Source organism: Anabrus simplex, chromosome 1 (genome assembly GCF_040414725.1).
Source record: "Anabrus simplex isolate iqAnaSimp1 chromosome 1, ASM4041472v1, whole genome shotgun sequence".
Lineage (NCBI taxonomy): Eukaryota > Metazoa > Arthropoda > Insecta > Orthoptera > Tettigoniidae > Anabrus > Anabrus simplex.
In genome coordinates, this window is record NC_090265.1 from 730067166 (window position 1) to 730089655 (window position 22490).

General features: G+C 41.8%; 1 protein-coding gene across 2 annotated transcripts in view; it reads left to right on the top strand.

The window, feature by feature from the left end:
- The first annotated feature begins 4119 nt into the window (after positions 1-4119).
- The window catches only part of LOC136857438 (chitooligosaccharidolytic beta-N-acetylglucosaminidase), a 146584-nt gene continuing 128213 nt past the window's right edge, over positions 4120-22490 (top strand). The window contains exon 1 of one of the 2 annotated variants that reach the window (XM_067136101.2): positions 4120-4244. The gene's annotated coding sequence lies outside the window, so the exon portion shown is untranslated. Of the gene's footprint in view, positions 4245-16933; positions 17014-22490 lie in introns of those variants that run through there. The other variant, XM_067136102.2, reaches the window with a different exon arrangement.

The window sequence follows — 22490 nt, forward strand, 5'->3', positions numbered from 1 at the left end:
CCGAGTCAAAGGCTCGGTGGACATCGAGGCAAACTAATGCTGCTGTTTTTCGAGGTTGTAAGTAGGTATGAAGGGAGGCAGAGATATGAAATAAATGGTCATGCGTAGAATGATGAGGGCGAAAACCAGCCTGAGAAGTGGGGAGGAGACTTAAGGAATCGAGGTAGGAATTAATCCTTCGACTGAGGATTCCTTCAAGAATTTTGCTAAGAACCGGAAGTAAAGAAATCGGGCGGTAGGAGGGGATATCAGAAGGGGGTTTATTGGGTTTGAGAAATAGGAGAAGGGTGGCCTTACCCCAATGAGCGGGGTAGGCCCCAGTATACAGAATAAAAGTATAAATCGTACTGAGAAGATCAATGAGAAGGGAAGGCGCTTCTTGGATATGCCGGTAGGAGATTCGGTCACAGCCAGGAGAGGTATTCTTCCTATGTTTCAAATAATGACGGATATCGGAAGGTGTAATAGGAGCATTTAAGGGATGGGTATAATCGACATGGGAAAAATGTAGAAAAGAAGGTTGGAGGTCAGAGTGGTCAGGGTGAAAAAAGGTATTTATGAGATGTTCGTCAGGGTGGAGAAAATCAGGGTTCGAGGAAGGAGAAAAGACGGTCCGAAAATAATCTGCAAAGATATTCGCTTTGTCTTTATCAGTACGGGGATGGGTAGGAGCATGTAAAATGGGGTAAGTGGGGAGGGGCTTATTCGTTTTAGTGAGTTGTCGAAAAGTCGTCCAGAACTTACGTGGCTCATGATAATCATTTAAGTCGGTACATTTATCAGTCCAGAATTTACGTTTAATAGCCTTTATGTATGATCGAGCATGTCGTAAAGTGCGTCTGTGAAGCTGTAACGTAGTCGGGTCTTTGGTGCGAAGATAGGAATGATAATAGTCACGGGCAAGGTGAAGGAGGTGTAAAGCCTTAGGTGGAATAGGAGGTTTAGACGGATGGTAGGAGTGGCGAGGAATATGGAGGTTATCAGAAATGATAATGGCGCGTTCAATAGTCTCAATGAGGGAGTGGAGAGCGGGGATAGAAGTAGGGGGTGAGGTACCGTGGAGTATATGTTCGATAGTAGTACGATATTCCTGCCAATTAGCATGAGAAAAACGACGGGTAGGAGGGGGACGAGAAGATGAAACATTTGAACCCGAATAAACACCAGAAATAGTAATAAGGGCCGGAGCATGATCACTTTTGAGTGGAACAAGTTGTTGGATAGTTGGAGAAGAAGCCAAAGAGGGGGAAAGGAAAAGTACATCAGGAGTGGATTGGTTAACAGGTAGAGTATGAAAAGGGAAAGGATAATGTACACCCCGGAGAGTGTGACATAAATCTATGAAGTCACGGTGTTGTGTGGGTGTATAGGAAGTAACATTAATATCGGCTAAAATAATATAATCGTTAAATGTTGAGTCAATGTGTTGTATAAAATCGGTGGGGGCTGAAAGACCAGGTGAAAGATAAAGAGTAGCTATAGTGATCGATTTGTGGGGAGTGAGTATTTCTAAGATGAGGTATTCTGAGAAGTTGTTAGGAAAATTATAATAATGTTGAATTACGGTGTATGTGCGACGAACGCCGATGGCGACGCCGCCGCGACCTTGACCAGGACGGTCAGCGCGGTAAAGTACAAATGGAGCAAATTTAGGAGTAAAAGCAGGCGTCAAAAAGGTTTCATTTAATACAAAAACGTCCGGGGTGTACATGGAAAAGGACATATCCAGAAGCGGAAGGTTGGCGCGAACTGATCTTACATTAGCATAATAGACCTTGAAGTTATCGCATAAAATGTACCGTACTCAGGGGAAAGAATGAAAAATGCATTCTACTCCCCGAGTATGACACATCCACATGTGTATTGAGCGCCAACCGAGCCGCTAGCTGGATTTGGGTAAGGATATGGGGACGGTGGGTAGGAAGGATATTCTGTAACACCATCGTGACAAAACGAATGATGTTTTCAGAGGTGGGGGGAAGGAGGACAGTATTGGATTGGGTAGTTGGGAGATCATGGGATTGTACTGGTACAGCGGTTTCTGGCTTGTTAGGTTCAGGGAGAGGTTTGTTTTTACATTTGTAACTAAAGGAAGGGTGTTCAAGGTTACAATTTACACACTTAGGGGTTGATTTATTGGGACAGACTTGTGTGAAATGTTCCCGACTGGAGCAAATGGCACATACCTCAGGATGATTACAAGGCGCGCCAGGAGCATGGTCATAGCGCTGACATTTGGAGCAGCGAATCCGTTGTGGAGGCGCAGATCTAGAAGGCTCCACCCTGTGACGCCGGCCGTAGATCAGCGCGCCGTCCCGCAACAGCGCGTCCAGCGTCGGGGTAGTCTTGCTGAGAATGCGTACCAAGGTTGTAGGACCATTTGCGTTCCGGATGCGATGGACTCGGTAGATGTCTAAGCCGTCGAGTATGAGTTGATCCATGATGTCATTATCGGTGTAGTCCTTGTCCACGCCGTATGCCACCACAGACATGATGGAAGATGGGCGGGCAGGTGGGTCAGGGCGAGGAGCAGGACTGCGCGAAGGCATGTTGAAGACCTTGGCGTTGGGTCCCAGTCGATTAATACCTATTTTATTGGTAAAATGGGAATAGTATGGTTTGCTGGTTTTTATGTTGAAGCCCCCTTCTCGGGCGCGTTGAATTTCAAGGTTATATTCCTCAGGATGCGGCGTATGGGCGTACAAGACAGTGTAAAGCGTCTTGATGTTGGAGTGGGCGGCGTCCAGGTCTCGAAGCTTGAGAAGGTAGAAGGTCGGCTGGAGCGTGGCCTTGAAAGATTGGTCAATGGCACTGTGATTACGAATGTTCGGTGGCAGGGCAGGATTCAGCGCAGCCTGGGCGTACGATTTCATTCTGCCAGGCATAAACGGTGGAGGCTGCTGTTGTTGAGAGGTGGTCGGTGTCAGTTGCGACAGCGGTTCGATTCCCGCTAAAGGGTCAGCAATGGCCCTAGAAGCAGGATCGCGGTCACAAGAGGATGAGCGGCTGGAAGCAGGAGAAACAGCAGGCTTCGTGCCTGGAGCGTTGCGGATCTTCTTACGGCCCCCAGTTGTATCCGAGGCGTCCGAATCCGCCCGTCGTCGTGGCTGTTTGGTCTGCGTCACGTCCATGTCTGGTGATAGAGGTGGATCTGCCAATGGTGTAGAAGATGATTCGCTCATATCGTAGCTTCCTTCTGGTCTGGATGATGGTGTAGATTCGTTGTCGTTCAGAGTAGCCGGGCCGATCATTAGCCAAAACTGAGAGTGTTGGTTTTACGTCCCACCAATATTTCAGTAGAGCATTTGATTGATTTCTTAATATAAGTGGCATAGAATGTAACCTCAACATACAGTAGATGCGAGGTCATTACTTTTTCTAATACTTGCGATCCTTATCAGTTCCCATGCCATTATCTTGTTTGTTAATTTGTTCAGCGCATAACGCTTTTCTCGGAATTTAACTGCAATGTAAGATTATTTAGTGACAAACACTGATACATTATAAACAACACGCCAGTGCGCCAAGAATCATATAGATGGCATTATGTTATTGAAGAGTTGGTCACACCAAGCCATGTAGGTAGCAGCACTATCGACTTTCTCGCTGAAAACCACAAGCTGTCCGGTATTATCATATTAAAGTATTTGGTATGGGTGATCCTCGATTATTAATATATTTCTGTAATTCGTCTTCAAACATCGTTAATGCATCTAATACTGCACGTTTGTCGAATCTATATGTCGTTTTCTGAACTCATTTTCTGTATAAAATTCAATTGGGTTCCGTGCATCTCTTATAATACGCCGAGGATTAGGCATAACCTACTGAATAATTTCCTGGATCTCTTTAATTTCATCTAAAAAATGAAGTACACCAGCAATATCTGCCATTTTATTATTTTTCTGATCTCAGAGTCTACTTAAGTACGGAACATCGGCGACTTGGAAGTAAAGTCGCCATCTAAGTTTACTTACCTCCAAGTAGCGATTATGATAAAGAGCTTCACGGTGATGTTGGACACACGAGTGGTGGGGTCACGTGAGCTCAGTCTGTAAACAGGCGCTGATATTATAGCCGTGATCTTATACTCGTCAGTGTCCATAATCACTGTCGCATTACCCTTATCAACTGAGAGAATGGTCAGTTCATAATCATCTCTAAGTTCCTTCAGAGCTCTCCTTTCGCCTCTTGTTAAATTGGGCGCGGGTACAACAGCGGACCTTATGAGACTCATGTATAAGGTAAGACTATACAGCATCATGTCTGTACGTGGATTGTTCAAGAGTTCGAAAGGCAAACACAATACAGTATACATCTTACCTTCAAATGGAAGGACATTAATATACTTTATTCGGAAGCTCTATAATGAAGCAACATGTATTATAAGTCATAACATGGTTTTTTACATGGTTTTAATATTATTTGTACCATTCATCAACCCGGTATCTTAAGCATTGAAAGTAACAATATAATAAAAATAAAATAATGTATTTCTTGCAATTTACGTCAAAGCGTTTACGTTTTCATGTTTTCATTCCCCGCCCGAAGGTGGGGCGGGCCCCCTAGAGCCGGGAGAAGTGAAGAGAACTGGGAGGTGTGAGAAATTAAGAATGTGGGTAATGCGAATTGATATTAGGTGGAGAAGTGATAACGTCAAAACGATGTGAGTTAATAAATGTAATGTTTTAATTTGCTTTTAAATAAATAGTTTAGAAACATCTAACGGTTGAATTAATAAACGCAGGCAAAGCCGCGGGCACATGCTAGTAATTATATGTAATATGATTGTAAATGACCAACCGAAAACTAAATGTGAAGGCGTACAATATAGGAAGCTCAAAAAATTGATCAACAGTAACGTTACATTGACCATTGTTTGTTGTGGTGTGCTTTGTGTCTTCTGCTGCCACTCATCTCCGATAGATGGGATTACTGCTGGGTACCGAGTATAACAGCCTGGCTGAATATTGGCGGAAGTAGCTGGGGAGTTAGATCTCTCTCTTCTAAAATTTTCTGATACTACTGGTACGTAACACACTGGCTCATCATAGCATTCCAGCTACTCAATCCCTACTCTGAGGCATTGATTGGAACGAGCGCAGTGTGCACACATTTAACCGAATAATGGCAGAGGAGCACTCGCGCTGTCTGCTTCCTGGTCATTCCAGCTCTGCAACTTTGGCCTGTTAGATCGGCAGCATAGTACTGCTCGTTAAAAGCGAGAAAATGTGCGGGTTTTTTTCTATTTGATCGAGTATTTTATATGATAACATTGCTTTTAATGGAACCATTTCTACTGGCGTCATTGTAATGATCTATGTTGACTTCAGTTGGGAAAACTACAAAGACAGTCTTTCTAAGAATACCGAGCTCGATAGCTGCAGTCGCTTAAGTGCGGCCAGTATCCAGTATTCGGGAGATAGTGGGTTCGAACCCCACTGTCGACAGCCCTGAAGATGGTTTTCCCAGGTTTCCCATTTTCACACCAGGCAACCACGGCCGCTTCCTTCCCACCCCTAGCCCTTACCTATCCCATCGTCGCCATGAGACCTATCTGTGTCGGTGTGACGTAAAGCAAAAAAAAAAAAAAAAAAAAAAAAAAAAAAAAAAAAAAACCTTTCTAAGAATTTCGTAACGAGATAGGACCAGATACGAATTTATCCCCGATAGCAAATATCTTTAAGGTAAGAAGAGAGTTGTGTAAGTTTCGTTTTCTTTTAAATTTCTCTAGATTTGACATGTACATGTCAAAGGACCAGGTTTAGATCCTGGGACATGCAGTTCCATAGGGGAGATAGAAAAACAAAACAAAACTTGTTCTCGCATCCGGGAGATAGCGGGTTCGAACCCCACTGTCGGCAGCCATGAAGATGGTTTTCCGTGGTTTCCTATTTTCACACAGGAAAATGCTGGGGTTGTACCTTAATTAAGGCCTCGGCCGCTTCCTTCCCATTCCTAAGCCTTTCCTGTCCCATCATCGCCATATGACCTGTGTCGGTGCGACGTAAAGCAACTAGCAAAAAAAAAAAAAAAAGCTCCAGGTTGTGCACACATTTAGAAATTATATGCCGAGTAATAATAACAGCATGTGGCGTCCGAAGAGGCCTGGTGCAGTTCTTTCGAGCTGACACCTGAATGGCGACCTGCGCGCCTGTGAGGATTGGGTCTGAACTTTAGACGACACAAATGTCCAGGCCCCGACCCACAGTAATGAACTAATGAAAGTTAAAATTCCTGACTCACCCCTTGGACCAAAGGCCAACATTTAGCCGAACACCAGGGACGTAACACTAGGGCCTTCAAAGGGATTCCAACAAGATCTAGCAGATATCCTGGATTCAGGAGGTCAAATGGACTGTATCGCGATTGACCTGTCCCAAGCATTTGATAGGGTAGATCATGGGAAACTACTGGCAAAAATTAGTGCAATAGTACTTGACAAAAGAGTGACCGAATGGGTGGCTATATTTTTAGAAAATAGAACTCAGAGAATTAGAGTAGGCGAAGCTTTATCTGACCTTGCAATAATTAAGAGGGGAATTCCTCAAGGCAGAATTATTGGACCTTTATGTTTTCTTAAATATATAAATAAATGGTATGAGTATGGAAGTGGAATCAGAGATAAGGCTTTTTGCAGATGATGTTATTCTGTATAGTGTAATAAATAAGTTACAAGATTGTGAGCAAGTGCAAAATGACCTCGATAATGTTGTGAGATGGACAGCAGGCAATGGTATGATGATAAACGGGGTTAAAAGTCAGTTTGTGAGTTTCACAAATAGGATGAGTCCTTTCAGTTTTAATTACTGCGTTGATGGTGTGAAAGTTCCTTTATGTGGATCGCTGTAAGTATCTAGGTGTTAATATAATGAAAGATCTTCAATGGGGTAATCACATAAATGTGATTGTAAATAAAGGGTACAGATCTCTGCACATGGTTATGAGGGTATTTAGGGGTTGTAGTAAGGATGTAAAGGAGAGGGTAGGACCCCAACTAGAGTATAGTTCCAGTGTATGGGACCCTCACCAGGATTACTTGATTCAAGAACTGGAAAAAATCCAAAGAAAAGCAGCTCGATTTGTTCTGGGTGATTTCCGACAAAAGAATAGCGTTACAAAAATGTTGCAAAGTTTGGGCTGGGAAGACTTGGGAGAAAGGAGACGAGCTGCTCGAGTAAGTGGTATGTTCCGAGCTGTCAGTGGAGAGATGGCGTGGGAGGACATCAGTAGACGAATAAGTTTGAGTGATGTCGTTAAAAGTAGGAAAGATCACAATATGAAGATGGAATTCAAAAGGACAAATTGGGGCAAATATTCGTTTATAGGAAGGGGAGATAGGGATTTGAAAAGATTTACCAAGGAAGTTCCTATTTCTTTGCAAAAGCAAAGCAAAGCAAAATCACCTCCGTACAGGCCATGATGAGTAGAAAGCGACACAATAGTGAGCCTCAATTGAACTCTAATGGTTTGACGTATTTGAAATATTCCCCAGTTACGTTGAGCGGTCTCTTCCCCGTTACAAGTCAATGTCGCTTGAGAATAGAAGATCATTCCTAATTTGGTATTGCATTTTTTTTCTGATCGCCCATCAAAATGTGTCATTTATTTCATTCTGTGCAGAGTCGAGAGTTACTTGTGGATTAATGAAATAATTTCAAAATAAATTCAAAATATAATCATAAAATTAATATTATTACTTATTTTATTATTATTATTATTATTATTATTATTATTATTATTATTATTATTATTATTATTATTATTATTATTATTATTATTATTATTATTATTATTATTATTATTATTATTATTATTATTATTATTATTATTATTATTGAATGGTCATTTAAACAGTGGCAAGATTTTGAAGATTTCGAAAATGTGACCAAAAATCTTGTAAGTCATAGTAAATTTCCATCTTCAGTATTGTAATAAGCAGATTTCCGCGAAGCTGGCGATACTAAGAAGAGCAAGCGGGATAGAGATACAGGCACCTTGCCAGAGATCCGGCTTAGAACAGGTTGCTGTTGAAGCCTGTCGAGTTGTACACCGTTATACAAGCAAATAAATTGTACAAGGTGGAAGAAATAAAACTGCCCCGGAGAATACTTTAAAGACTGACGCGGAATAGACTCTTGTTAATGAACTGCCGATCACAAGAAGTACTGGAAACCGTGATTTCGATGCACCAAGCAGTTGCTGTCACATGTCTGCGCGTGTGTATCTCCCGACTACGTCGCTGTGTCTGTACGTGTTTAGTGACCAGTTGAATGCAACATAAAATGATGTTCACGATAAAACAGCGCGTCACCGAGCTCGATAGCTGCAGTCGCTTAAGTGCGGCCAGTATCTAGTATTCGGTAGATAGTAGGTTCGAACCCCACTGTCGGCAGCTCTGAAAATGGTTTTCTGTGGTTTCCCATTTTCATACCAGGCAAATGCTGGGACTGTACCTTAATTAAGGCCACGGCCGCTTCCTTCCCACTCCTAGCCCCTTCCTGTCCCATCGTCGCCATAAGACCCGAGTGTTATGCGAAGCGCGGTTCGTGGAAAACCTGTGTGGAACTGTTTGCGCAAGAGTTTAAGACTGGATGTGTTTTTGGAAAAACCTCCAGCAAAGTCTGTAATGCAAAACTTAGCGGAAAAATAGCGTAAAACGGGCTCTGTAGCGAATAAAAACCGTAACTATCCGGAAAGAGGTCGAACACCAGAAAAAAGAATGCTCGAGTGAAGGACATCCTGGAACAAAGTCGGACGAAATCTGAACGCTATTTACCGCGCAAGTGGGAATTAAGGGATCGTCGTGTCGAAACATGATCAGAAAGGTCCTTCCTCGGTATCCTGTTGTAGTGCAATTCTGTTGTGCATGCGTTAAAGCGTCCAGACGAACTCGCGGGTTGAGTTCTGCTGGTGGTTTCTGAGTGAGGCGGAGTCACGACTTTTGCTCCTCAGTTTTTCATTTCTTCAGATGAGGCCATTTCCAGCATCTTCTGTGATTTTCATTAACAAGGGCCAATCCCGCGTCAGTCCTAAGCTATTGTAAATATTTTGCGGGCCAGTTTTATTTTCCCTCCTGGTAGAACGCTAAATAGATTATTTCATTCACTCTATCTAATATACAGGGCAGTGGTGGCGACTTGGTGGGGGGGGGGGGAGGTCTTTTCTTTCCCCCCGTCCCCCGAAAAAATTCTCCTCCTAGATGCTGAGTTCCCTTAAAACGTTGAGTTTAGTCTTCGGAGGCTGCTAAGGCGTTCAATCTGGAGAAGGCGGTAGATGGTTTTATATCAAGAAATGAGGTTGAAAAGCGGGCATTCCTTCAGAGAGCTACATTTCCCAATGGAGACTGTTCAAACGGTACAGCTAATGGTAGAGCTTTCAGATTTCGATAATGAAATGCATAATATACAGTACGGTAATAGGATATTTATTAAACATGTATTTATGAAGCAAATTCTCATTTTTTTCACTTGTGATTATTTTTATAACTTCGTTCATGAAACACTCCTTCAAAATGTTTACTGTATTGATGGATCAAGTTCTATTTTTCTGTTTACTTGTGAACTTCGTACACATGACTCGTTCAAAAATGTATTTGAGAAACAAGCTCTATTATCGTTCTATTTTATTATGTTTGTTTGTGAATATAGGAATGTTTGCATTAATAGTTGTTCCTCATTTCACATGCATGTGTTCATGTTAATCATGCCCCCTCCCCCCATCGAAGTCGGCGCCCCTGATACAGGGTGTATGTAAATTGTTCTCAAATAATAGTTTCTGAGTTATCAACAAATTTATCCTTGCAAGCAATCGGATACGATTTCTAATAAAACAGTGCGGACTAAATGAAGGTGAATAACTGAGTCCCACTAAGCAAAATCTTCTCGCCTGTATGTGAGAGACAGCTGATACACAAGGGTTATCGCTCTCTCCATCACTTCCTTGCGATATTTCTATTTTTACACTGATTTTGTTCCAAGGGCAACTTCTCGGTAGCCCAGTTTTGCACTCTGTGCAATTGGCATTAATCCGCCACTTCATTCTGCCGTGTACTCGCTACCAAATATTATAGGCCTATAAGAGCACTCAATTCAAAATTATTTAAAAAATTATAAAATTAAAAAATATATAAAAAAGAAATTATTACAATCTCTCTGTAACGTTGTCGCAAGTCTCACACCGTTTTATTTTTCTATTTTTATTGATGGGCTTCATCCTTAGGACATTCGGCCATCAACGATGTACAGTGATTAATATTCAGCAAAAGAGAAAAATAATTGAATAACAAGGTAAAAGACATATAGCATGGCAGAACCAAAGAGTTTAATATTACTTATGTAGACTCACAGAGCGCGCTGATGCTATGAGGAATATTGAACACTGTCTCGCATCGCCATGTTGTGGGCGCTTCAGCTTCGAATGCATGGCTGGCACGTGATAAGGTTTACAGTCCCTTGCATGTTTTCGATTTGAATTATGTCTGTTAGTGGATCTGTTGTAGTATTATATGTGACGGAGTGATAATATATCCTCAAATATTTTCAAGGAATGTGGGAGCTTGTAACATTACGGTAGTTAAATTAATCGGCAATATTAAAGGGAAGTAAGTTAGGCCTTACGTGTGGAATGGAAAGATACAGTATTCACGAGGGTGAATTCGTATGCTACCTTTATTTGTGCAGATCGCTATCAGAAGGGATCTGGTATTTCTTTTCACATATGAGTAGAAATTGAACGGGTATAAAATAACTTTCAATTACCATAATCGAGAAATAAACAAGTTATAGGGTGGTTGATTGAGAGAACGAATTGACATTAAATTTAGAATGTTTAGGCGTTTTCTTGTTTGCCTTTTTCCAATTCATCGGGGATAATTGTTTAGAACTAAACAGCTGTTCTGAAAGACAACATATTTTTCGTACAGACTGTGTACCGGTATTAAAAACTTGATAAACCTGGACCTAGAATTCGTAAGATATGATTGATAAAACTTGATAAAACCCTTTTAATATTAGGTTAAGATATTGCTACATTCATTTCAAGAAATACACAACAGAGGCAGACTAGCACCAGTGTAACGATCTAAATCACACAGAAATGATCATTTAACTAGTACTCATTCAATTACGCTATTTCATATCCAAACCAAACCAAACTAAACCCCATGGCACAACAGACCCGAAAGGCCATGGCCTACCAAGCGACTGCTGCTCAGCCTGAAGACCTGCAGATTATGAGGTGTCATGTGGTCAGCACGACGAATCCTCTCGGCTGTTATCTCACCGTCAGATATTTCCGCAATTGCAATCACGTAGGATAATTGGACCTCGAACCCTGACCTGGCCGGGGATTGAACCTGGGGCCTCCATGTAAGAGGTAGGCACGCTACCCCTACACCGCGGAGACGGCATCTCATATTCAGAAAATGATAAAAAAATGTATCTATTTTAGAAAGATTTCCGCAGTTATGTACTTTTTAAACCATCTGTTCAGAGAATTGAATAAAATTTGCTGTAATGACTTATCAAAGAGGAAACATAAACTATGTACCTTTCACAGAAAGATTTGTATCACAGGTTTCCTTTTTGTTGAAATTTAAGGTTATTGTTATCGGTACAGGAGTTTGTAAATATATAATTAATGTGTTCTCCAGTCTGCTGAAAGACAGGCATTTTTTATCTCACGATATGTAATCATACTTAAGTCGTAGACTGCTCTCGTTTCAGCGTGTCTTCGTATGTTCAATAAAGCGAAAGTGTAGAGCCTAGGGTTCATTTGCATGTGTCTGTTCCGAACGTTCAAACGTATCAATTACAAACATGATCATTTTTAAGGCTCCGCCAGGACTATATACGGTATTTTCTCTTTTCGGGGACTGAAGTTCAAATATGTGTTTATATATATAATTCGCTGGGGCCATCAAGGACCACGTTAAGTCTTGTTGCATTTGACACTGAACTTGGCCTTCTTTAGAGCCCAAATTTCCCTCATTCTTTGTGAGTGGGCCTGCTTACGCTCCTCTGTCCAAGGGGCATCGTGTCTTCTCTTCGATTGCACGTCTCGGTTTAGCCCGTTCGTCAATATTTTCTTGCGGAAGAGATCTCTGTTAAGGGCGTCTTCAGCTGAGATGTGTAGCATTTGCAGGTCTTTTTTGGTATTTCTAAACCAGGGAATTGTGGTTTTGGGGTTTGAATCAAAAAAGTGAAAGATTTCTTTAGTTAACTTTCTTCCGTCCATTCTTTTCAGATGACCGTAAAATCGTGCCCGTCTTTTTCTGATTGTGTCAGTAATTTTCTCTATTTTGCTGTAGACTTCCTTGTTGGATCTCTTTTGATGGATTCCATTTCTGTACTTTGATCCCAAGATTCCTCTCACAATTTTGCGTTCTCTTTTCTCCAGTTCTTCAAGGAGTCCTTTGTTGGTATTTAGAGACAGGGTTTCGGCTGCATATAGAACTACTGGCTTCAGAACTGTTTCATAGTGACGTATCTTGGTGTTTTGGGAAAGGCATTTTTTGTTGTAGATTGTGCGGGATGTTTCGTAGGCTATTTCCAGTTTGCGTACTCGCTCGTGAAGTGCTTCCTTGTCCAGTCCATTTTTCATGATGATCTCACCCAGGTATTTGAATTTGTCTACTCGGGTGATGTCCCCGTATGGAGTTTTGGTGGAGCCTCTTTGATGTTAGTCATTACTTCTGTTTTCTCAAACGATATCTGCAAACCAGTTTGTTCGGCATTTTCCTTTAAAATTTCAACTTGAGCTCTAGCGGTTTCTATGTCGTTTGAGAGAACAGCAATATCATCGGCAAATGCTAAGCAATCTGTTGCGATCCCCTTGGATTTGGTTCCTATTCTCAATGGACTGTAGTTGGTTTCCTGTAATCTCACCCGCCAGGTTCTGATGATCTTTTCAAGAACACAGTTGAAGAGTATCGGGGATAGCCCATCACCTTGTCGGACTCCTGTTTTGATGTCAAAGGAATGCGAGACACATCCGTGGAACTTCACCTTGGATTTTGTATCGGTCAGGGTGGCTCTAATTAATGCCAGCAGTTTCAAATCAACTCCAAATTCATGTAAGATGTTTAGCAGGACTTCCCGGTCAATTGAGTCGTACGCTTTCTTAAAGTCCACAAAGACAGACACATACTGCTTGGACCTTAGTGTACAATATCTGATGATCGTTTTGAGATTTTGGATCTGTTCAGCTGTTGAGCGACCATTTCTGAACCCTCCTTGGTATTCACCTATTTGATGTTCGACTTGTGCTTCCAAACGCTCCAGGATGGCAAGTGATAGAATTTTGTAAGTCACGGGTAGCAAAGATATTCCTCTGTAATTGCTGATGTTCTTCATGCTGCCTTTTTTGTGTAATGGATGGATCAAAGCTATTTTCCAATCTTCGGGTAGGGTCTCCTTTTTCCAAATTCTATTTGCTTTTGCAAGATATCAAGTGATTCCTCTGGGGAACATTTCCATAGTTCTGCTACTACTGAGTCTTCCCCCGGCGCTTTGTTATTTTTGAGACGGGCAATGTGGCGCTTGATTTCATCTCTGTCGGGTGGTCTGGAATCTGGGTACCTGAGTAAGGGTTCCTTGGTCTCAATGGCGCTTTGCGGTTTAGAGCAATTAAGTAATTAATTAATTAAATGATATGTGTTTGTATATTCATTCTTCTTATACAGTCAGCTAGAGGTTTTTATTTTATTTTTTATGTGCGCCACCTATAGGTTATGCAAAGGATTTATGTAGATTGTTCAGTTTTTATACATATCTCTTAATATTACCACAGTCTTGATAGTATGTGTATTTATTGCGTGTGTACACGGTAGTTGATGTAGGCTGTCATTAACTTACTAGAGTGGATGTTTTCATATGTGCGAAATGTAAGTTAATGCATGAATTTCATATACGATCTCCCCGTCAAACTGAGGAGCGCCCACAACATGGCGGTTCGCGCATGGACATATCTTCCCCAGTCACACGCTTCTGCGTAGCCAGCGGTGTGGAGCCTTGGGCAGAACAGGCCTAGAAAAGAGCGAAAAGGAAAAATCCACAGTTCAGGCAAGCAACTCAATGTTGAAAACATCCTAGAGGTATGAGGTACGGATTTTAGGTAAATGTAAAAAAGGAGTATATATTCGTTATTTATTCCTAAAAATCACAATCCTTTTGTTAATCATCGTTATCCGGTCGATTAAATTAGCAGTTTGCCCTTTTCTACCACTACGTGCGCTAAGGTGAGTCAATGCATTGTTTCACTTAAGCCCTTATACATTCAGTGTGGATATTTTTCAAAATATCAAGAAACGTCTGAGGGTATTGAACCAAGGAACACATTACAGAAAGAATTATGGAAATACGGTACGTTAATTTGGCTAATGTTTGAATAAAAATGAAAACGCGTCAAGAAACAAAGCGATTTTAGGCTGTTTTTCCGAAACTGCATTTAGGCCGGAACTGATTTTCGATTTTCTTTTTTTTTTTGCTAGGGGCTTGACGTCGCACCGACACAGATAGGTCTTATGGCGACGATGGGATAGGAAAGGCCTAGGAGTTGGAAGGAAGCGGCCGTGGCCTTAATTAAGGTACAGCCCCAGCATTTGCCTGGTGTGAAAATGGGAAACCACGGAAAACCATTTTCAGGGCTGCCGATAGTGGGATTCGAACCTACTATCTCCCGGATGCAAGCTCATAGCCGCGCGCCTCTACGCGCACGGCCAACTCGCCCGGTTTCGATTTTCTTAAAGTTTGATAGAGCTGTCCAAGACTCACAATTTGAAACCTTTCCGCGCCCTTCAGCCCTTCAACTTTCGGCACAATTGAGAAAGTTGCATAATTTTACGTTTTTTCGTAATATGGAGATCCCCTACATTGTCTGCTAAGAAATGTTTTCAACATTAAAAATTATAAAACCGGGCGAGTTGGCCGTGCGCGTAGAGGCGTGCGGCTGTGAGCTTGCATCCGGGAGATAGTAGATTCGAATCCCACTATCGGCAGCCCTGAAGATGGTTTTCCGTGGTTTCCCATTTTCACACCAGGCAAATGCTGGGGCTGTACCTTAATTAAGGCCACGGCCGCTTCCTTCCAACTCCTAGGCCTTTCCTATCCCATCGTCGCCATAAGACCTATCTGTGTCGGTGCGACGTAAAGCCCCTAGAAAAAAAAATTATAAAATTAAAAATGAAGAAAAAAATTATAACGATCTCTCCCTAACGTTGCCGCAAGTCTCACTCTGTTTTTTTTTTTGCTATTGGTTTTACGTCGCACCGACACAGACAGGTCTTATGGCGACGATGGGACAGGAAATGGCTAGGACTGGGAAGGAAGCGGCCGTGGCCTTAATTAAGGTACAGCCCCAGCATTTGCCTGGTGTGAAAATGGGAAACCACGGAAAACCATCTTCAGGGCTGCCGACAGTGGGGTTCGAACCACCTATCTCCCGAATACTGGATACTGGCCGCACTTAAGCGACTGCAGCTATCGAGCTCGGTTTTGTATTTTTATTGATGGGCTTCGTCCTTAGGGCATTCGGCCATCAACAATGTACAATGATTAAGATAGTGTATATTACAGCAAAAGAGAAAAATAATTGGATAAGAAGGTAAAATACATATAGAATGGCAGAACAGGCGTAGGAAAGAGCGAAAAAGAAAAACACACGTGGAATAAACACTCTTGTTTCTACGCCTGACTGTACACAATCATGTAGGTGTCCGGTTGTTAGTAACACCTGGATACAGTTGTATGCCCACCTTGAAGAATGACGTCAGGTATTAGGTCAAGAGTGCAGTTTCCATTCCGCTGTTGTGCGGCTCCTTGGCTGAATGTCAGCGTGAATGCTCTCCGGTTGAGAGGGCCCCGGGTTCAATTCCCGGCCGGGCCGGAGATTAAATTATAATTTCCCCAGATTCGGAGACCGGCTATATGTGTTAACTCACACATACCACACACAACTCTATCTTCCATCTCAATAACACGGCAGATGCCACCCACCTTCGTCGGAGGGTCTGCCTTACAAGGGCGGCACCAGGCACAGACATTCGGTTCATTGCCCTGAAACAGGTTCTTCAAAGTGTTGGTGATGATTATTGCTTTTACAAAGAAGTACAACCATCCTGTCTTAACATGAATATTGTGGTGGTCTTTCTTGTTTTACAACTGAGCAACCATCTTCTTGTAACACTGATCAGAGAAAAAAAAGAAGAAATCCGACACTTCGAGAAATGAAGGCATGGGCAAGAAGGGCGTGAAAGTGAAAGACTCCCTATGCCCCGAATGTTCTAATAGCGTTGGGGTGGAAAAGAACAAGAGTTGACCAAGGGAGGTCGGACAGGTAAGATAGATGGAAGTGAGGAGTCAGGTCCAGCTAGGGGATACGTGATAACCAGACACACTCCCAAGTTGTGAGTGGTGGTGTTAATTATTGTTTTAAGAGGAAGTATTACTAGGTAACTATCCTATATTAACACTAATCAGAGAGAGAGAGAAAAATGGAAGGATCCGATACTTTGAAAAAATGAAGGTATCGGCCATAGAAAGACAAGGGCCACGAAGGGCGTCAAAATGCAACATTCCTTAGGCCTCTGTACGTAATACCGCCGGGTTCGTAAAAGAACAACAGTTGACCAAGAGGGGTCGGATAGGATAGATGAAAGTGAACAGCCTGGCACAAGTACGTGGAAGCAATGCCGGGACTCAGCTAAGGGCCCCGTGGTCGCGAACCCACGCTCCCAGGCCTCTGGGGCCTCGTACGACACGCAAGGGATACCGTGGGTGTTATTCTACCGCCCCTACTGCCAGCGTGAAGCTCGGAGAGCTGCAGAGCCTGATCCTCAGTTGATCACTGAAGTGAGACGGCACGAAGCTGGACTGATTAGTTATTGTTTTTCACGTCGTTTGGCAACAACGCTACGGCAGGCCGCGAAAGAGAAATCTAGTCTCGCGAGACCTTGATAAAGTCTATCAAGGAAGAGGTTAGTCCGTTAGTTGAGGAAGGCCGGCCTGGATAGAGGTGAGTTCAAGTCCCGACTATAATATTTTCTCTCGACTCTTTTATAAACCGTTACATTTTGTTAGATAATAAAACTACAGAATACATTCCGTAGCCGGACGGTGACGCCGTCTCTTAGGCCAGGCAGATTTCATAGAGTGGTTTGAAGTTTGGACAAGGTGCCCTGAAAGAAGAACGGTCCCGACATTCGCCTTAGTGTAGGACAATGGAAAACCAGGGAAAACCATTCTCAGGACAGCCGACGGTGGGAACCAGCCTCCCTCCGTCTCCCGAATGCAGAAGTGTAACCCTGCTCGAGTGGTGTTTATCTACAATGAACTGGAGGTACTGCAGTAATGTGCCCATAGTGCCTCAGTGCAGTGGTACCCGCGAGAAACATACTTTGGGTGCTACACACGTTGTTAACCCCGCCCTCGCGTTTATCTGCAATACCCAAGCTGTCCACAGGTTGACCCGACCCAACTCCCCATCAATATACACGTTGCGTATTGTCCTGATTCTGTAACGTCCATTTGATCTACTTCAGATACTACAGTTAAATTCCCCCTGTGAGTGCGGGCGATAGAAGCATATAATGTACATGGGGCTTACCCTTTTTCACCAGACCATCCAAAAACTCTGTACGATTTATTGTAAATCAATAATAATAATAATAATAATAATAATAATAATAATAATAATAATAATAATAATAATAATAATACTTTTTACAAGTTGTTTTACGTCCCACCGACACACATTCGTCTTCTGGCGACGATGGGAGAGGAAAGAGCTAGTAGTGGGAAGGAAGTAGCCGTGACCTTAATTAAGGTACAGCCCCCCAGCACTTGCCTGGTGTGGAAATAGGAAACCACCGAAAACCATCTTCAGGGCGGCCGACAGTGCTGTTCGAACCCACTATCTCCCGAATACTGAATACTGGCCACACTTAAGTGATTGCAGCTATCGAGCTCGGTTATAATAATAATAATAATAATAATAATAATAATAATAATAATAATAATAATAATAATAATAATAATAATAATAATAATAATAATAATAACAATAATAATAACTTGATATCCAAAATTTGAACACGACATATGGGCAAATCAACCGAGTACCACACTTCAAGTACTTGGGAGAAATACTTGAACCAACGGGAGGCGAGAAGGCTGCTCAGAAAATTCGCTTACAAAAATTTCGGAAAGCCTAGGGTAGGGTTCACAACATATACAATAAAAAGTGCTAGTCCCGCCATGCAAAGATCAGACACTATAATACAGTAATCAAGCCCGAAGTCTTATATGCCAGCGAAACTCTTACACTAAATGGGAAAGGTGACTTAGAAAACATTTTAAAAGAAGAAAGAAGAATCCTGAGGAAAATTCTCGGCCCCCGAAAAACAGAAGATGGATATAGACTGAGGTCACCCAAAGTGACAGAAGAGCTTTCCAACATTGCAGCAGACATCCGCAAAAGACGTCTGAAATTTTATGGGCACGTTCACAGACTGCCGGCAAGTAGACTGACACACAAGATTCTCACCTACATAGAACATCTAAAAAAAGTCCAAGGGGACTGGAAGTGAAGAAGGATCTGGAAAAAGCCCAGATGAACTCAACTGACACCGCGGACAGAAACCTCTACCGGAAAAAAATTAATGGATGGAAAGTGCAACCAGAGAACGAAGTGAAATAGAAGACTGGAGCAAAGTGGACAGAAGAACGAAAAAGGATCCACGGAGAAAGGATGAGAGCTGTTTGGCAACTCAGAAAACAGAATCGTTTGAGCTTTGCATGATCCATTGGGTCCATACGCACATAATAATAATAATAATAATAATAATAATAATAATAATAATAATAATAATAATAATAATAATAATAATTATAATAATAATAATAATCATAATCATAATAATGCATCACGGTAGAGGTGACTAAAACAGGGAGACTGTTGCAGTTATTTCGGAAACAAGTATTTATGCGTTTAAAATTCGATCGGTAAATGTACAATATTTCTCTGCTTCTTGCAGGTAGGGAAATAGAGGACAACCGTGTCTCACGCCTCTTCTTATTTTTGCTTCTCTTTTAGTCCCATTCACTTCTATTTCTGTGTTTTGAAATTTGTACAAATAGAGAAACAGAGGTCTGTCTTTACAAAAGCCAAACTTTTTCATGGTTTGAAACAGAAATTCCCAAACGACTTCATCGAAAGCTCTTTAGAAATCAATAACTGCTATGTGTGTTTTTGGATGGATGGATGGACGGACGGACGGACGGACGGACGGATTTATTTATTTATTTATTTATTTATTTATTTATTTATTTATTTATTATGCAGAGGAAGTTGTGAGAAATTTTAGTGTAGCCTACAAGAGTGGGGTGAAATATTTCAAGAATGCCTGGATGCTTTACCTCCAATTATTGTTTCTCATGGATATGGGTGCTGTGCTGGACATTGCTCAGGACTTGGTACCAAAATTAATTTTCCATTACAATACGATTCCGATTATGTTTTCGAATAAAAAAGTAAGGAAAGAAATACATGCTCGACGACCGCAAAACATACCCGGAACATGTCAATTCTGCTGGCAAGATTCATTAAGCGAAGCATGTTAAAGTATTTTTAAAGTAGTTAGACCTATATAGGAATTAAATGAGTATGCCATACCAGTACGTAACAATCATGTGGGTGCCTGCAGAGCTGTAATATGTTTATATTACGTAGCATGTACACTAACAGTTGAACATGAGTTTTTAAGTTTATAATTGATAATTGCAACTGTGTTTGATTTCGGGGTCAATTAATGAGAGATCTCTTAGTTCTATAGACACATACACGTTTGAGATATTCGTTAAGATACTGACGAGCCAATTTCAGAAGTAATGTCATTAAATCATTACTAAATTCTAAATATTTCGTACGTATTTTTCACTTACTCCTTTCGGTATAAATATAGAAATAGGTACTCAAGGATTATTACATAGAATGTTACTTGAAATGCTTCCAAGTTTTCCTTATAATGATCGTGGAAGAGCGATGTGTTCAATACGCTTGCCAGGGACCTTCCCGCCCGCCCCTACAAGGACTTGTTGTTGTTGTTGTTGTTGTTGTTGTTGGAGAGGCTCTATTATTTCACCCAGCCACTACACTTATTATCGTGATATTACACTTAATATGCGAAATCACCCGCAATTATTCACACTACGAAGATCACACGCAATGAGTCTCACTAAAAAGGTCACAAGAACAAAGTTGAGCATCATGTCTATGTACACATCTTAAATAGCGCGTAACGTAACAAAGGAAGTGCATAGAAGTAAAAAACAGTGGAAGCAGGAGTATGTAACCGAGCAAACAATAAAAAGACAGTAATTTACAAATGAATATGAGAGTCATCCAAATATTGATTGATAGCATGTATTATAGCCGGAGACATATCGGTAAGCAAACAGGAGACATTGGTGGGGAAAGCTTTCTGAAGACTGATAAGACGAGAAATAAAAGCCGGACGAAAAGAATCATACACAGGGCATTGGAATAATAAATGATTTACATCAGCATACGGAGTACCACATAGACAGGAGGAGTGGGGGGAGAGGTTAAAACGATGTTTATACAGAGGAGTAAGGGCATGATTAAAACGAAGACGAATAATGTTGGTAATGTGGCGGCGAGAATAGCTACCCTTCAAATACCAAGGATAGGGAGGAATACAAGGCTGAATATTGTAATAATAGCGACCTTTATAAGAAGCTGATCGAGTCCAATCTTCTTGCCACTGACGATAAGCGGAATGTTTAATAACAGGGTAAAAATCGGGTAGAGGAACTGCAAGTTTAAGTAGGGATTTTCCATCACGAGCAGCTCGCTTAGCAAATAAATCCGCCTGTTCATTCCCATAGATACCTATATGACTAGGGATCCAGACAAAAGTGAGAACCACCCCAGATTGATGCAAGGAATAAATTAGACTTTTAACATGATACAAATACCAGTTAAAAGAAAGATGAGAGGACATGATCGATTGAACGGCACTGAGAGAATCCGTATAAATAGCTGCTTTAGGTATAGAATGATGCTTAATGTACATGAGAGCTTGACGAATAGCAAAAATTTCCGCAGTGTAGATAGAAAAGTCACTAGGTAAACGATAGAGTTCAGCAACATTGGTAATGACAATATAGAACGCTGCTCCAACACCAAAAGAGTTTTTTGAGCCGTCTTTATATATGCTGACACCAGAATCACTTAGAGCAACACGTAGTTTTTTAAAAGGAGGGCCAGTCAACGAAGAACCAGGAATAGAAGAGGAAAAGGAAGATGTAGGGGAGATAATGATAGAAGGGACAAAAAAGGACTTCTTCTTCTTGAAAGGTGTGGTTGGACTCATGTGTTATCGTTCAGTCACGAAAACCCCTACAAGGACATTTACTTTTATAACCAGAAAAAATACTGTTTTAGACGCCATACTCCATTGCTTATAACGGTGATTGGTTCACGTAAAGAAGGCGATGACGTCACTGACACCTAGGATGAGGCCGAGAATTTGTTACCAACCATTGTCACCAACGAGCTAGAATAACATAGAGAGGCGGAAGCGCTGCCTGGGTGAAGCTAATAGAACGGACGTCCGCCATGTTTCCTGCGGTCACACAAGCAAGGGATCATTGCTCTTGAATGGAGAAAAGTGTAGAAAATACGCATTTTAGAATCACTTGGGCTGAATTAAAGACCGTTAGCCGAAAGCTTTAAAGCATTAAAAATCATAGACTGCGAATACCGCCACTTTATCACATTGCGGCACGAGACCAACATCACGATCAGCTGACATACGAATAGGCCTCGAAATCGGAACAAGAGCGTGACCCTGGTTGTTGTGGTTAAGCGTAAATTACAATAAAAACCGTGGACATAAGTATTTATGACAGAAATCCTTAAAATGAAAGGGACCTACAATAGTTTATAACCTCATTCTGATCATATTTTAAAAGGAATTGCTTCCCCATGAGTTCTGTCCTTATTTATTTATTTATTTATTTATTTATTTATTTATTTATCCTCCAGGGTTGGTTTTTACCTCGGACTCAGCGAGGGATCCCACTACAGTGCCCTGGAGCGTGGGACTTGGGGTCGGGGGATACAACTGGGGGGACGACCACTAACTCGTCCAGCCGGCCGCACCTGCTATACTGAACAGGGGCCTTGTGGGGGGGTGGGAAGTTTGGAAGGGACAGACAAGGAAGAGGCAAAGAAGCGGCCGTGGACTTGAGTTAGGTACCATCCCGGCATTTGCCTGGAGGAAAAGTGGTAGACCACGGAAAACCATTTCGAGGACGGCTGAGGTGGAAGTCGAACCCACCTCTACTCAGTTGACCTCCCGAAGCTGAATGGAGCCCGTTCCAGCCTTCGTACCACTTTTCAAATTTCGTGGCAGATACGGGAATAGAACCCAGGCCTCCGGGGGTGGCAGCTATAGGCTACTCACG